Raw genomic sequence first — 6,007 nt, 5'->3', positions numbered from 1 at the left:
GAGATTACCTGTTTAAACCTATTATTAACTTGGGGGTGGATGGTTCTGCATTCCTCATAAAATAAAAGGGAAGTATTACTGGGACATCCCAGCAGCTCATCCTGGGCTCCCTTCTTTTTTAAGTGGGATGCTGGATGTGAAGACCATCCCAAAACCAATGTGAATCAGTGAAGGTCCTGTGCTTCATGGGCCTACCTGGGTCTTGGCTTGGTGACTGAAAAATAACCCTGCCTGCTTCAGGATCATATCCTTTCCTGCACCTTCAATCACTACCCCCTCTTTTCCATGTGTCTTGTGCCCTCCAAGGGAATTCCACCAGTCACTTTTAATAATCACTGGTCAAAGATCTTGCTATTGATTGATCTTATATCCCAGCAGAGTGCAGCAAAGGAGACAGGGCCTATTGCTGCAGGTAGGTGCTCTAGCACAAGATAGCCGCAACCCCAATTCAGCACGCTACAAAGCAAATGTCATTTGCACCAGGATAAACGTAAATGCAAATATAACATTTGCTTATGCTAGAGATTGGGAAGCTCTGGCCTTACCACATACTTGCATTGTTCCTGACCATTGGTCATGCTGGCTGGAGTTCCCAACAACAGCTGGAAGACTAGAACTCTTAAACAGCGTAATCCTATACATATTTATTCAGAAGAAAATCCCGCTGTTCAGTGGGGCTTGCTACTAAACAAGTGTATTAGGATTGCAGCCTAAGAATCCACTACACTTTGCGTCAACATACTTATACAGTATAGCCTCAGAGTTCCCTGGGAAGAGATTGATTGATAAATCATGCTGGGAATTGTAGCTCTGGGAGGAGAAAAGGGGTCTCATAACAACTGGAACGCTATGATCCCCAGGATTCTTTGGGGGGATCCCTGACTGTTTAAAGTGGCATGATACTGCTTTAAACATACCATGCAGATGGGGCATATGATAAGCTCCCATGCATGTTTGCTTTGAATCTTAGCTGCTGATAGCACAGAGAGGACCTGTCCCATGACAGGCCAGGTTATATGTCAATTGATCTTGCTGGTTAGCCCCTCTATTTAACTGGCCTGCTTGTGAAAAGACTCAGCAAGCCTGATGCGAACCAAGTGAGATTCCATCTATGTAGTTGTAACTGAAAGAGCCACATACTGATCCGTAAGAGGTCTTTATCCACTCAAGGTAATGGCTATCGGGGGCTCTAGAAGACATTGGGAACCTTCTCATTTATATATTTTCCCAGCAGTAGAACCACTTTAGGAGTTGAACATTTCATTAGGAGTTGAACATTTGTTAATAGGCACCAAGAAATAAAGAGAGGAAGATAGGATTTTTGGGGGTGACTAGCTGGAAGTTGTAATAACTCCCCACCTTGTCGAAAACATGCAAGATACTTCTCCACCCCTCAGCATCATCTGTCATTCACCATCTGTTTGTGCCACTCATAAAACATCTCATGTCTGTTGTGGTGATAACGTGGACACTGTTAATACTCAAGGTGCCAAGAAAGTCCTCTTAAGCTGTATTAAGAAAGCAAAGAGAGATAGGAGAAAATGCATTGTGTACCACCAGCCTTAGACTTTCCAGTCCTGTTAGAACTGTCTAATAAAAATGCTGAAATTGCTCTAAAATAAGGCTAGATTTGTGTGTAGGACATGCACTCTGCGGATCTTGTGTCTTTAGTGATAAACATTTGGTTGGAAGTCTCCACAGTGAATAATTATTCTGCCATGGGGTCTGGGGTGGCCAGGGGGATCTGGTCATCCAGTGTGGGCTGCAGGATCCTGGACAAGATAGGCCCTTTGTCTGATCCAGCTAGGCTCCTGCATTATATTATTAGCTATAATAGCTAAATGGAAACTCCATGCTTAGAGGCCCTATACCTCTTAACCTGTTGCTGGCGGGTGAACAGTGGGGAAGGGCTGTTGCTTTGTCATTCTGATTCTGAGCATTCCAGGAGCATCTTGCTGGCCATTGTTGACCAGAATGCTGAGCCGGATAAGCCTTTGGTCTGAGAAAAGGGATTGATTACTCTTACATGCTTATGTGAGGCAGGTATGCTGTGACAGTGCCCCAGTTCACAAATAGCAATAAACCAGCTTTATGTGAGCACACTGATTTCTGGAGAGGAGATTGTGGCCACATTGCTCCTCCAGTGGTACTGTGAGCTAAATCAGGGTTTGGCTTAGTGTGCTGTCCAAAGTTAGGCCCATGGTTTGTCTCCCTGGAGAAAAACCATAAACTGTAACCCTTGTTTGCTCTTGGTTTGCCTGAAGGATTCCATACCCATTAGCAGATGGCATGGTGGGGCAACTGTGCTCACCTAACCTCCTGACAGTTGAAACAAAATAAAAAAATTCCTTCCAGTAGCACCTTAAAGACCAACTAAGTTAGTTCTAGGTATGAGCTTTCGTGTGCATGCACACTTCTTCAGATACATGTGTGCATGCAAGTGCATACAAGTGTGCATGCACACGAAAGCTCATACCTAGAACTAACTTAGTTGGTCTTTAAGGTGCTACTGGAAGGAATTTTTTTATTTTGTTTTGACTATGGCAGACCAACACGGCTACCTATCTACTCCTGACAGTTGAGCCTCTGATGGTTACCAGGAACTAGAGAAGGAAGGGTGAGGAAGTGTGGAATTTCATGCAGTGCAAACACATCAGCAGGAGTGCCAGATTGATTCTGCCAATGTGTTTGCACTTTGATGACTTCCCTCCACCTCCCCAAGAAGCAGATGTGACTGTCGGGTTAGGTGAACACCACTATCACTACACTGCCTGCTACTGACGACATCTCACATCACCCCAAATCTTTTAACATGCTGGCTGGGAATGATGGGACTTTGAGTCCAACAGCATCTGTAGGGGCACAGGTTCCTCATTCCTTAGCTAAAGCAGGGCAGAGTGGGGTGGAAAAAGCTAGAATGGGAATTCTGATCACAGATCTCTTTTATTAAGTGCCATTTGCCCCTGAGATTACAAGTAATAATAATAATATTATAATAATAGTTTATTATTTATACCCTGCCAATCTGGCTGGGTTTCCCCAGCCGCTCTGGGCGGTTTCCAGCAGAATATTAAAATACAATGATTCAACAAATGTTAAAAGCTTCCCTAAACAGAGCTGCCTTCAGATGTCTTCTAAAAGTCTGATAGTTTTTTATTTCTTTGACATCTGATGGGAGGGCGTTCCACAAGGTGGGTGCCACTACTGAGAAGGCCCTCTGCCTGGTTCCCTGTAACTTTGCTTCTCGCAGCGAGGGAACCGCCAGAAGGCCCTCAGCGCTGGACTTCAGTGTCCGGGCAGAACGATTGGGGTGGAGACGCTCCTTCAGGTATACTGGGCCAAGGCCGTTTAGGGCTTTAAAGGTCAGCACCAACACTTTGAATTGGGCCTGGAAACATCAAGTTTGCAATTGATGTTTCTTTTGCAGTTCATCAGTTGAAGTAAAAAAAAAACAATAGCACAGAGCTGATGGTAATCAGCCCACACAAAAAACAATGTACTCCACGATTACAGTCAGCCCAGATTCACACACACAAACACACCACTTGATCTCTGATTACTCAGCGCTCCATGACACCTAGCTGGGTGCACCAGCTCTTTGCAATGAAAACCCACTGAGCTACAACTGAAAATACAAAACTCGTTTGTGAATCTGAGTAATTTGGGCTTCTCAAGTGGAGTTGTTTTTGTTTTATTTATATCCCACTTTTCTTTCAAGGAGTTCAAGTTAGTGTGCTTTGCTTTCTCCCTCCCCATTTTATGCTCACAAGAACCATGGGAGGTTAAACTTAAGAATCTGTCTCACCAAATGAGCTGCATGGTTGAATGAGAATTTGAACCCTGGCATCCCTGGTCTTAGTCCAACACTCTAGCCACTACACCACACTGGCAGCTTTTATTTTAACATTCCTATGTTGAAAAGCAACCACAACTGGGGAGGAGAGGGTCATCTAAACCCTCAATTTGGAAAGCATAGATTGATTTAAATTTGTTTGCTTTTTAATTGCACTCAAATTCCCTTGGCATTGTTCTTCCATGACTGGTTGCCATCCTTTCTTATTAGCAAATTTGTATGCTACACTAAGAGTAGGACCTTTAGTGTGGCAGCACCAGTTCCTGGAATGTGTTTCCAATGAATAGGCGGAAGCCTTCATGACTGACATTTAGGCACCTGCTTAAAACTCACCTGCTCACCTGATGGGTGATCCAGCTCTGTTGACATATTAACCTGATCTACCCTTTGTGATCTCCAAGTAGGGCTTGGAGAGATCCTTGCCTGAAATCCTGGAGGACCACTGTGAGTCAGTATAGACAATACCAAGCCAGGTGTTTCAGTAGCCTGACTTGGGCTGAGGCTGTTTCCTATCTTCCTATGACAGTTCTGGTTCCTGGCACAAAGGGACATCTGTTTTCCTCTCCTTGGAGTTTGGCCATAGCTGATTTTATGTTTCTCATCCTCTAGAAGCATAAATCCAGATTGCAGTTTTATGGCAGATACTGCCCTCTAGTGCACAATGTCCCTGTTTCTTGTTTTTAATAAAAAAAACAGAGTCTGTTCCAATTATTTATCTTGTTGCCTTCTTACACTGAAGCTTTGATGTTACCACTTTAATGGGCCACATGTGGATTTGAAATGTGATCATTAAACTAGGCAGTGTGTTTACCATTAAGGAAGTGAACAGGGCTCAACAAATCCTTCTGTACGCCACCGTTTGAACCTCTGCTTTGCTCCGAAGGGGCTTGGGGCTTGCTGTGATCTCTCTCTCTCTGTGGCTCTTTTGAAATTAAATCATGTGAAAGATGAAGGACAGGGGAAGAAGAGTACTGAAAAGGAAGCAGCCGCCATATCTGGGCTGTGATTCAAAAGAGGCAACAGCAGACAACCAGGACGAGATTATAACCCTACCTCTTAGATGTTTCCTGCAGCAACCATGAGTGGGCCTTGCACGGTTGTGATGAAACCCTCCCTCCAGGCAAAATGAGAAAGGCCTCTGTGCAAAGCTTCTCAAGGAGCAGCGGAGGGGCTACTAGCCTCTGAACTTGAAACAATTTGCCTAAACTCTGAGCTGAGCCAACCCAACCATTAGGCAGAGTGAGGCAGCTGCCAAAGGCAGTAGATACTGGGGATGGGCAGCAGGGTAAGGCGTAGGAGAGCAGAGCTGTGTGTGCTACATAGCCTACCCTGTGTCCTCTAAGCTAGTGCACTGATATCAGCAAATGAATTGAGGTGATAACAAGGCTTTTGAGTTTCTTGTGACAGGTTAACATAACAAGCAAGTCAAAGAATGAGGGGAGAAATCAAGCATAGGTTGGTTGCTTCTTTCCTCTTTTTTTTAATGAGGTCCCTGCTTTCACCCTAACAATGTAAATGGTAACATGTTTACATGAGAGGTTATACTGGACCTCGGCAAGCCACAGATCTCTTGTTAAAACTATGACTTATCAGACATAAGCATCACTGAGTTCAGTTGAGCTGACTCACAGTAGGCATAGGATAGCAGTTACACAGATCTTAATACATTTCATATAATTACACACACAAACACACACACAAACACTGCTGCTGCTCTTTGTGGGGGTGATAATGGGTCATGGATCATTTGTCACAAGAAAAGGGGCCCATCAATTATCCCGGAGCTCTAGCAGATGAAAAAGGCTCAGAGCTGCATTGTCTCCTACCTCCCCTCCTACCGCCCTTTTTCTTCAGTGCCAATGCTCTAGGTCAGATTTCTTTCATATGATGTTGGGCTACACCTCCCATAATATCTTGCCATTAGCTATGCTGCCTGGGGCTGATGGGTGTTGTAGTTCCACAAAACGTGGAGGGCCACGAGTAGAGTGAGGTTGCTTTTGTTTAGGCTATAAACAATTGCCTGGATTTCAGCACTGGACAGCTCCTCCTTGGCCAAAATACCTTTGCTTCCAGAGCAAAACTCCCTTAACGTTTTATCGCTAGTTATCCATAAATCATATATGCGGCCTGGTTGATAAAAGGCACTGGAGACTC

Source organism: Podarcis cretensis (genome assembly GCF_951804945.1).
Source record: "Podarcis cretensis genome assembly, chromosome: 8".
Taxonomy (NCBI): Eukaryota; Metazoa; Chordata; class Lepidosauria; order Squamata; family Lacertidae; genus Podarcis; species Podarcis cretensis.
Note: the sequence above shows the minus strand (reverse complement) of the source record.